We start from the raw sequence: 9,458 nt of genomic DNA, 5'->3' as shown, positions 1-9,458 counted from the left end.
AGCCAGGGATATAATTCAGTTTATCTTGGAGGCCAGAAAACCAGAAATTCTGACGTGCAAATCTGAGCAAAGACAGATGGTGCAGTTTAAGAGAAGATCACACTTTCTTTGCTTGTCTTTCATTCTGGAACCCCAATGGATTGCATGATGCCCACCCAACTTGGCAAGGGCAGATCCCTCTACTCAGTCTACTAAAGTAAATGCTGAGCCTCCCTGGTGGTGCAAGGAGTTAAGCACAGCATTGTGAAGCTATCCACAGCCTCTGCAACATGAGTTCGATTTCTGGCCAGCCAGGGAGCTACCCACATGGCACAGCAGACCTCTCCTGTCTCACCCACTGCTCCCCTCAGCAGTGTATTTCAGTAGCTCTACCTGTTCTGCTCCCCACTCTGTCTCTGGTGAATCCTCTCACCCCCTGTAACTCTGGCCTGTACCCCAGTTCTTGTATGCACAAATAAATAAATCTTTAAAAAAAAATAAAGTAAATGCTAGCCACTTCCAGAAATCCCCTCACAGACACACTCAGAAATAATATTAAACAGCTATTTGGGCATCCGCTAGCCCAAACAAATAGACACATAAAGTTAACAGTCACAGCCTGCTATAATTTAAATGGGATAATTAATAACACACCCTATTCTCCAGACTGGTAGCTGAACCCTTGTTAACTCATGGAGGAGAAAGGTGGAATCCTGCACTTACACAAGCAGCCCTTCCTTGATGCTCAGTAATCCTTTCAATACTCCTGTGGCTCCCAGCACACATTCACCTTGGTGATTTTTGAGAACCTCTTGCTCTTTGAGGAATTCTCAGCAACTTGGGAAACAAGTTGACTTTCCTTGAAATCAACAAATGCAAATAACCAACCAAACTAATGTAAGGCAACCTAGAGGAACTACCAAAATTTTGTCTCTCGAACCTTTTCTCTGGTTTAACATTCATCTTCTCTTTTAGTTTCCTTTTCAGATGGGCGGGACCTATTCCTCATTTTAAAACTGACCTAATAACAGAACTTTCCGAGACTCTCCCACAACATCTGCATGCTCAGCTAATTCCCCAGCAGCTGTAGTTCATTACTTTGTATCTACTCACTTCATTCTGGCTCTTAAACATGAAAATATGCTATTTTATATAGCAGTATTTCTCAAAGTGAGGTCTCCGTATAAGCAGCACCTACATCCTTTGGAAATTTGTTAAAAATGTGAGCTCTTGAGTCTCACCCCAAACCTAGAAACTGGGAAATTCATGGTTGGAGTCCTGAAATCCTGGCTGACAGGCCCTCCAGGTGATTCCCCTGTGCTGACATTTGAGGACCCCTGCTGTGCTAACTTTTGAGACCTGCTGTCTTTAACAAAAACCTCCTAAGGTCCAGAGCTACTTTTCTCCAGAGCTACTTTTAAATTCTTTTCCTCCTTTAACTGTCAAAGGTCTCTATCAAGCATTCTTCATTTACTCTTTTTTCACTTCCAATTTTTTATAGACCCGTCTAAAAATTACCAAATCACTGCTATTGTACGAGCTATGTGATGGGATATACACTAGCAGTGGAGACAAACCTGCCTTTGAATAGTGGTTCACTGCTTTCTAACTAGGTGACTGGGTCAAATCACTTAAATTCTCTAAGCTTCAGTGCCTCCCCCTACAAAGTAGAAATAATACTGACATTTTTTACTAGACTGCTATGGAGACTAAATGAGATAATGCACAGTAGGCAGAAGAAGCTTAATAAATGTTTGCTAAATTCAAATGAAAATGGTATATACATTCAGCACATACTTTAGAAACAAAAAATATCAGATATTTCATGGACTGTGTGTCAAAGATGTGTTTTAAAAAAAACTTATCAAATGCTCATTTACATGAGATGCCTTAATACTTCAGAAGAAACAAAATGTTCACTAGGTCAATTAGCTGTATTTTTAAGAATTGCTAAACGTATCTTTAATGATACTGAGTAATTTGTACTCTTTCCACACATGAATTTCATCTTCTTTTTGAATATCAATATTGTTTGAAAGTTATTTTTTACTCTCAAGAAAATCAGAAAATGCAAACAAAGAAACATTGCTTATTACCACTTTTTCCCTCTTATGGAACTGAAACCAATTGGAACAGATTTGTTTTAAGGTTTATTTTTATTTATTTATGCATACAAGAGCTGGGGTATAGACCAGAGGACTGGGAGGTAAGAGGATTCACCAGAGACAGAGTGGGGAGCAGAATAGGCGAATCTACTGAAATACACTGCTGAGGGGAGCTGCGGGCCAGAGAGGAGAGGTCTGCTGCTCCATGTGGGTCAGCTGGCGATAATGTGGGCTGGTGATAGCTTCATATCCCTGAGACTTTAACCCCTGTGCCACCAGGGAGGCCGTGGAATAGATTTTAATAGGAGAGATTCAAAATATACAAAAGAATAATCTCTCTAACCTCTTTAATTTTCATAAATTTGGCTCCACTTTCATCAGCCTAAAATTTCAGGTGTTTCCATTCTTGTTCACTAATGAAAAGGAACCTGGGAACCTCTGAGAATGCTCACCTCTCAGTCTCTGTTTGCTAGTGTGTTACCCACTGTAGTGGCAGGAAGGAACACAGTGCAGGTTTTCTGATCCCATGCAGACCGCAGACCAGGTAAAGGAGGAGTCAGAGTCCTCAGTGGCTTTTGCAGTTCTTTTATTGGGATTACCAGGTACATGGCAGGTAAGGGTACTGGGGGGTTGGGAGGCTGGCAGGCCTCCCAGCCCCCAGCAAATCCTCACTCTATCTGGGCTCTCCGGTGCTCTCTGCTTTTCTCTTGGCTTCTGCTGCTGCTTTCTCGGCTTCTCTTTCGGCTTCTACTGGCATCCCCATGACGCTGCCCTTAAAAGCACAGTCTCAGCCTAGGTGAATCCCATCTACCTATGCCACACCCTACTCCAGGTGGCCACTATCAGGCATGCATTCAGGACCGCAAGGATCCATCATCTACCCTGATGGCAGGAGGGCAGAAAAGCCTGACATTTTTCCTTACCCTACACCCACACTTCCTGGAAGTGTGTTCCTGTAAAAGCAGGAATGGACACAGAGCAGGTTTTCTGATCCAGCAGACCGGGTAAAGGAGGAGTCAGAGTCCTCAGAGCCCTCAGTGGCATTTTGCAGGCTTTTATTGGGGTTTACCAGGTACACAGCAGGCAGGGATACTGGGGGGCCGGGAGGCTGGCAGGCCTCCCAGCCCCCAGCAAATCTTCACTCTATCTGGGCTCTCCGGCATTCTCTGCTTCTGTTTCTCCGCTTCTGCTGCTTCTTTCTTGGCTTCTCTTTCAGCTTCTGCTGGCGTCCCCGTGATGCTGCCCTTAAAAGCCCAGTCTCAGCCCAGGTGAATCCTATCTATATATGCCCACACCCTGTTCCAGGTGCCCGCCATCAGGCATGCATTCAGGACCTCAAGGATCCATCATCTATCCTGATGAAAGGAGGGCAGAAAAGCCTGACATTTTTCCTTACTCTACAGTTCCCCAATAATATTGTTGAAAGAGGAGCCAGTGTTTCTTGTGTTTTCCTTTTGTTTCCCCTTTCCTTCCCAAACTCCCCTCACTCCACTTTCCAAGGTCAGATTCACCAGATTCCAGATTTGTGGTCTCAGGGGAGGGTATGACAGGGCATTAACCAAAGAGAAGAAAGTAAGAGTATGGCTTTAAAAAATACCCCAAACCTAAAATCTTGGAGAATTTAGATGATTAGGACAGAGATAAAGCACCAGATGAAGGAAAAATGGGTATTTTCCCTTGGGCTTCAAGGAAGACTCCCTTGGCCTGGGGTCAAGAGGAAAGCTCAAGGGGAGCAGTTGAGAGTCCAGCGAATGCCAAAGATAGGGGTTTGGGCAAGTTTAGGGGGCCATGAAAGTGGAGAAACTCTTCAGTCTTCTTCCTGGCAGAGCTGCCTTCCTCTTAGACACAGGGCCTTGCTGACTGACACCTCTATGTGGGGTGACCATAAAGGGCCCCAGGAGAGTCCTGTATTCCCCCACTAACAAGAGTTTCATGGTGGGTGCTCCTCAACTTGAAGAAGCTGAAAGCAGCACTGGGGGGGGGGTGTATTACAGAGATGACCACTGTGTTGGAGTGGACCAAAATTGAATGAGAGAGGGGAAGATAGCTCAAGAATCACATGAGGGCCTCTCTTGTGGTTCAGGGGGTCCAGCGCAGTGCTGTGAAACTATTCGCAGCCTCTGAAGCATGGGTTCTATTCCCGGCCAGCCAGGGAGATACCCACATGGCACAGCAGATACCCACATGGCTCGCCCACTGCTCCCCTCAGCAATGTATTTCATCAGTCTGCCTGTTCTGCTCCCTGCTCTATATCTGGTGACTCCTCTTACCCTCCCACACCTCTGGCCTGAACCCCTGTTCTGTATAAATAAATAAATCTTTATTTAAAAAAAAAGAATCACATGAGTCTATCCTCATAAGCTCCTTAGAGCTTAGCAAACTCCAGAGAGGAGGTAAGAACTCCAAGTTGGGCAAAATTAAGTTTCTGCCTTGTCTTGTTAAATGGAGTTGACCCTCCAGAAGTTATTTAAATGTCAATGATGAAATCATATCTCTTCTTTACATTTTGTTAGTGGAATATACAACCGTACTGTTAATTATAGGAAGAAAAGGGCATGGGTTTGAAATCTAAGTTCTCTGCACTGCCCTCCCTTCATCTTCTACTTTTTTCACGTAATACTCTCACGTAATTGCCCTCCATCCCCACAACTCACCCATAGAATTGAAATGACTCATGAAAAAACAAAGGGGCAATAAACCCAATTAATCAGCACAAGATAAAAGCATAAGCCAAGACACAAAAGGGAAGACAAAAAATGTATTTTAAAAAATACATATTGGGATGAACTTCAGCAATGCATAACCCATCCTTATTCTGTGGGTCAAATTTATCCATATATCCACCTAGTCACACTTCTTTCCATCCTTCTAAGGGAAAAGGGAAATCCAGATAGTCCAGCATGTCTGTCTCTACTCTTTCTCATGAAAACTGAAGATTTGACAGAACTATGACTTTAACTAAAAGGACTAGAAAAGACAAAGTTGGTTATATTAATGAGATTGAGCAAATTTTTTATTTCTGAAGTAGCAAGAATGAGGCGTGAAAGGGATGGACCCAGTTTGGTTTGAAAGAGCCAAATGAAGGAATCGAAAGTACAAAATGATAGAGCCATTCACTTTTGGATAACCTTGATAAGATTTGCTTTCATTATCTTTGTGTAAAGTAAAACAACAAAGGAAATAACTAAGTCTCTCCTGCTCTGAATTGCCAGACAATGTCATCTGGGCAAAGAAGGGGAAGGATGTCACTCAGTCTCCAGACTGCCCTCCGAGAACCACTTGTAATATGTCTTTATAAGCATAACAGCAGGAACCTCACAGCTTCATATTTTACCAAGTCACATGTAACAAAAGGAGATGGGTAGGAAGAAGAAAAAGAAAATTGACTGATGGTCCTACTCACACTTCTAGATTCATGTTACATTGTCTATCCTCCATCTTGTACTCCTGTTTGTGCGAGACTACTTCTCCACAGGCCACATGAACAGACATCTTGTGCCATGGCATATCTTGTACCCCCTGGCACATCTTTCAGTGGGACTTCACAGAAGTAGTTTGTTGCTATTTAATGCTTATTTAGTAGCTCAAATTCTTAATCAGTGATTTGCACTTGAAGCCCTTATTTTTGTCTCTTATTTTCCAAAAGACTTAACTTTCAGTCATCTTATGTGGTGATTTCCTAGCTTTTTAGTATTTTCTTTCCCTTTTGGTAATATTTCTTTTAATGAGTGTTCTCTCTAGGGAATTAATTATCACCTTTAAAAGTATATTCATATAGTTCCATCAATATATCTTAAAAATTATCAAAATCCTGACGACACACTAGGCAAATTAGAAAAAAAAAATGTAGTATACTTGCAGATTTTTTTTCCAACTCCATTGAATCAAAAAATTTTTATTTTGGATGTAAGGCAGTCTCTCTGTCTTTTCTTCTCTTTCTCTCTGTTAAATGTAGAAATCAAAGTCACTGGCTGCTGATACCTAGTGTGTATGTGCCAGTGCACATGAACCCAGCACAGTTCTGTGTGAGAAGAAATCTATGCCACAGAAAAAAAGGAACTCAATGGGAAGTGTCAACCCTTCATGGATATTTGTTCTGCAGTGAGGAGGCCACTTTGGTCAGTGTTTGTAAAGCTTTAGAAACTTGATAATAACACGGTACTCACTGAGAAACAACATCACTACCGAGTCACCGTGTTCATGAGACACTGTAATTAAATAATGGAACATTTTCAGGTTCAGTGAGAGCAATAGTACAGTCCTGACAGGAGCTGCTCTTTATCCTTAACTCACAGCAGATCAGACATGGTTGTGGTATATATTGCATAAAATTCGATAAAGCCACATTTTGGGCATTTTGTGTTGTATACAGTCACAGGAGCTAAGGAGAGGACAGCAGGGACAGTTGGGAAAGTGAGGGAAGGAGTCTCAACAGCCACTCCACACTCTGAGGTGAAAGGCAACATCATGCTGTGGTACAGCAATGTCTTGAGGGTTGATCTGCAGATGTCACTTGCCTGGGGCAAGTCTATCTAGCAGTCTAACTCTGCTTGTTGATTTCCTTGACTATCAACACTTGGGCATAGTAGCCAAACTTAAACTGGGATTCAGCATCAGAAGGAACGTGAAACTGGTTTTGGGGACTGGCATCCTTCTTCCCCAGACCTTTGTTTGATGAGTTAAACTGCATGGAGAAAAGACCTGTCAGAAAGAAGTTCTTTGTCTGAGACCCCAATGTTGGAAGAATATATGAGAGTTATCTTCTTCTGTCAACTCAAAGCAGGGGAAATTGGTGGAGAGGTAGTTAGCATGGTGATGCACTAAGTAACACTGAAGTAGTGGGAAGCCATGACTGGGGAAGAAGAGACTACAGGGAGTATTTTCATTTTAACAGGGAATGAATCTGTAGTGGTGGAGTTTCAAGCATCAGCAACAAGCTGAACCCAGACTCCCAGGGCCCAAACTTACACCAAACAAATGATGACCTAAGCTATGAGCAAACAAGAATATATGAACATTTTGGTGCAAAAGCCCCCTCTGCACTATTCTTTCCAAAGCATTCATCTCACCCAAGATACGATAAATGAGGAGCCAACATGGGGCCAACAACCAAGATGGTACTCAGTTTGGGGAAGTCACCGACTCCACCCTTGTGGTTGAACAACAGTGCCCTAGGTGACCTGAGAGACTTCAGTCACAGTGATTTACCAGGTGCTGGGGCATCCTGACTTCCACTGACCATAATCTAACAACTTTCTTCAAACTGAGTGTCCTCTCTCTTCATGGCAACGGCACCTATCATCTGGGAGAACTGAAAAAGCTGGATGTCCTCCCTTGCCTTTGGATCCAAACACTCCATGGGAATCCTATAGCAGAAGACAAGAGATATAGGCAACATGTGTGGTGCACCCTGCCCTGTATTACCACATTTGACTTCAGTGGAACCCAAAGCAGACTGCACCACAATTGAAGTGTGGGAACATGTTCATCTAGTCCAACAAGGTTTCAATGAAGCAGAATGCACTTCGACATTACCAGAACCCCAGCATTCCTAAAGACCTGAAGAGGGTCAGTTTGGTTGGACAATAAACAGTTGAGCTATTCTGAAAAATAAATAAATAAAAACAAATGGTGGGGGCAGATTTTGTTTTTACATTTAGAAAAGAAGCAATAAAGGCCTACAGCACTAACTGCCTTTTGAAATTTGAGGAGAAAATCATCTTTTCTATCTGCAAGACTGAAGGAAACCTGATATCATTTATTGACATGGATATGTAACATTAGAGCAACTGGAAAGGTATGTTAGGGAGAGAAATCAAGTTCCCAAGAAGGATCTTGGCAGAAGGACAGTGGTTAGGGTCCTCCCTTAAAGGGGCCGGTTAGTAAGGGGTCCATTTTAGGATGCTGTATCAGAAGAACATGGGCAGAGTAATCATGCTATGGGGAGATGACTCCAAATAGCCTCAGTTGCCAGGCTAAGGAGAGCACTGAGGATCTCAATTATGTAGGTGAGGCTCCAAATCAACAACCTATAGGTATTAATATCACTATTATCTCATTCACACCTATGGGCTAGCAGGCTTTTGAGATTTCAGATAACATATAGTAAGGGAATGATATGAATAATCTCTGGAGAATCTACATATATGAAAATGGTAGCAGAGTGCCTCATATGTAATAAGCTCTCTGCTAATTTCCTTCCCTACTTTGACTTTTATAAGATATTTTTGCAAAGATATTTCTAAAATATTTATCATTTTTAAAATTCTTTGTCATAGGATATAATATGTACTTCAGTTTTTCATATTATAGAAAGATAAACAGAAATAAATGAGTTACCTTTTAATTAAGAAAATGCTTATTTTATATAGGCATCAAATAGCTTAGAAATAAGTGAAACATTTGTAGTCTCAAAGACTTTCAGTTCACTAAGACAGTAAGTAGGAAAGAAATAGTTTAGTGGTCAGGAAATGCTTACTTTGCATAGGTTACTATATGAGACTAAAGAAGATGGCTAAAAGGTAAAGTGGGAATGAAAAGGAATACTCTCTAAGGTCACAATCCACTAGAAGAGAGGTAAAAAACCTCTATGGCATTATAGTCTACTTATTATATTTCACTGGATTCTTGTTATACTTAGAAATGCAATCTCAACTTTTTAATGTGATGCCATGCAAAAGCCCTATATGGTCTGATTTTCAACATCATTAATGAGTTTCAATTGCCCCCAAAGTCTTTTTATATTTGATTTCTAGTGCTTGAAAATTTTTCAAAGGAATGAACACTTCTAGATTAGGTCAGGGATGGCAAATTTCTCACCTCCCAAGTTTGTATGTGTAGACATCATGAATCAATCACTGTTCTTTTCTGCTGAGTCACCTTCTCAACACAGTGCTACAAGCAACCATTTGAAATTAAAAGAGTTAAAACCAATTTTCTCTATCTGCCTTAATGCTTTGTTCTCTATGAAAATGCAAATATTTGAAGAAGAGTAAAAATTTAAGTTATCAATCACTGACAGTGAAATGTTAAAAAAAATTGAAAACAGCACTTGCACTGTCATTAGAGGAAAAAGCTCAAGGGCTCTAGAGTAGGGGAGGATATGTAGCAGAATCTAGGAGTTCCCTGAAGATATACTTCACCTACTTAACAATTTTGCCTAAGGCCAGCACTGCCAAAAGGGCCCAGTCTCTCCAGGGCATCTATTTCAGCCATTTACCATCAAATAAAACGTACAACTGGCACATGAATTCTTAGACCAAGGGCATTTTATTTTTTGAAAATTTAAACTACTTGTTAGTAAACTACTTTAAAAATTCAAGAGACACAGAAAAGCCCAGAAGCAGAAAGAACAATGCAGAGGAAGTTGAGTGA

The 9,458-nt window shown here is 41.4% G+C and overlaps 1 pseudogene; it reads left to right on the top strand.

Annotated features, from left to right (window-relative positions):
* The first annotated feature begins 7,076 nt into the window (after positions 1-7,076).
* LOC119242803 (leucine-rich repeat-containing protein 51-like) lies at positions 7,077-7,639 on the top strand (annotated as a pseudogene).
* Positions 7,640-9,458: the final 1,819 nt, after the last annotated feature.

This window comes from Talpa occidentalis, unplaced genomic scaffold, assembly GCF_014898055.3.
Source record: "Talpa occidentalis isolate TD23 unplaced genomic scaffold, MPIMG_talOcc4v2.1 talOcc4.13, whole genome shotgun sequence".
Classification (NCBI taxonomy): domain Eukaryota; kingdom Metazoa; phylum Chordata; class Mammalia; order Eulipotyphla; family Talpidae; genus Talpa; species Talpa occidentalis.
Note: the sequence above shows the minus strand (reverse complement) of the source record. Positions and strands in the feature narration are given on the sequence as shown.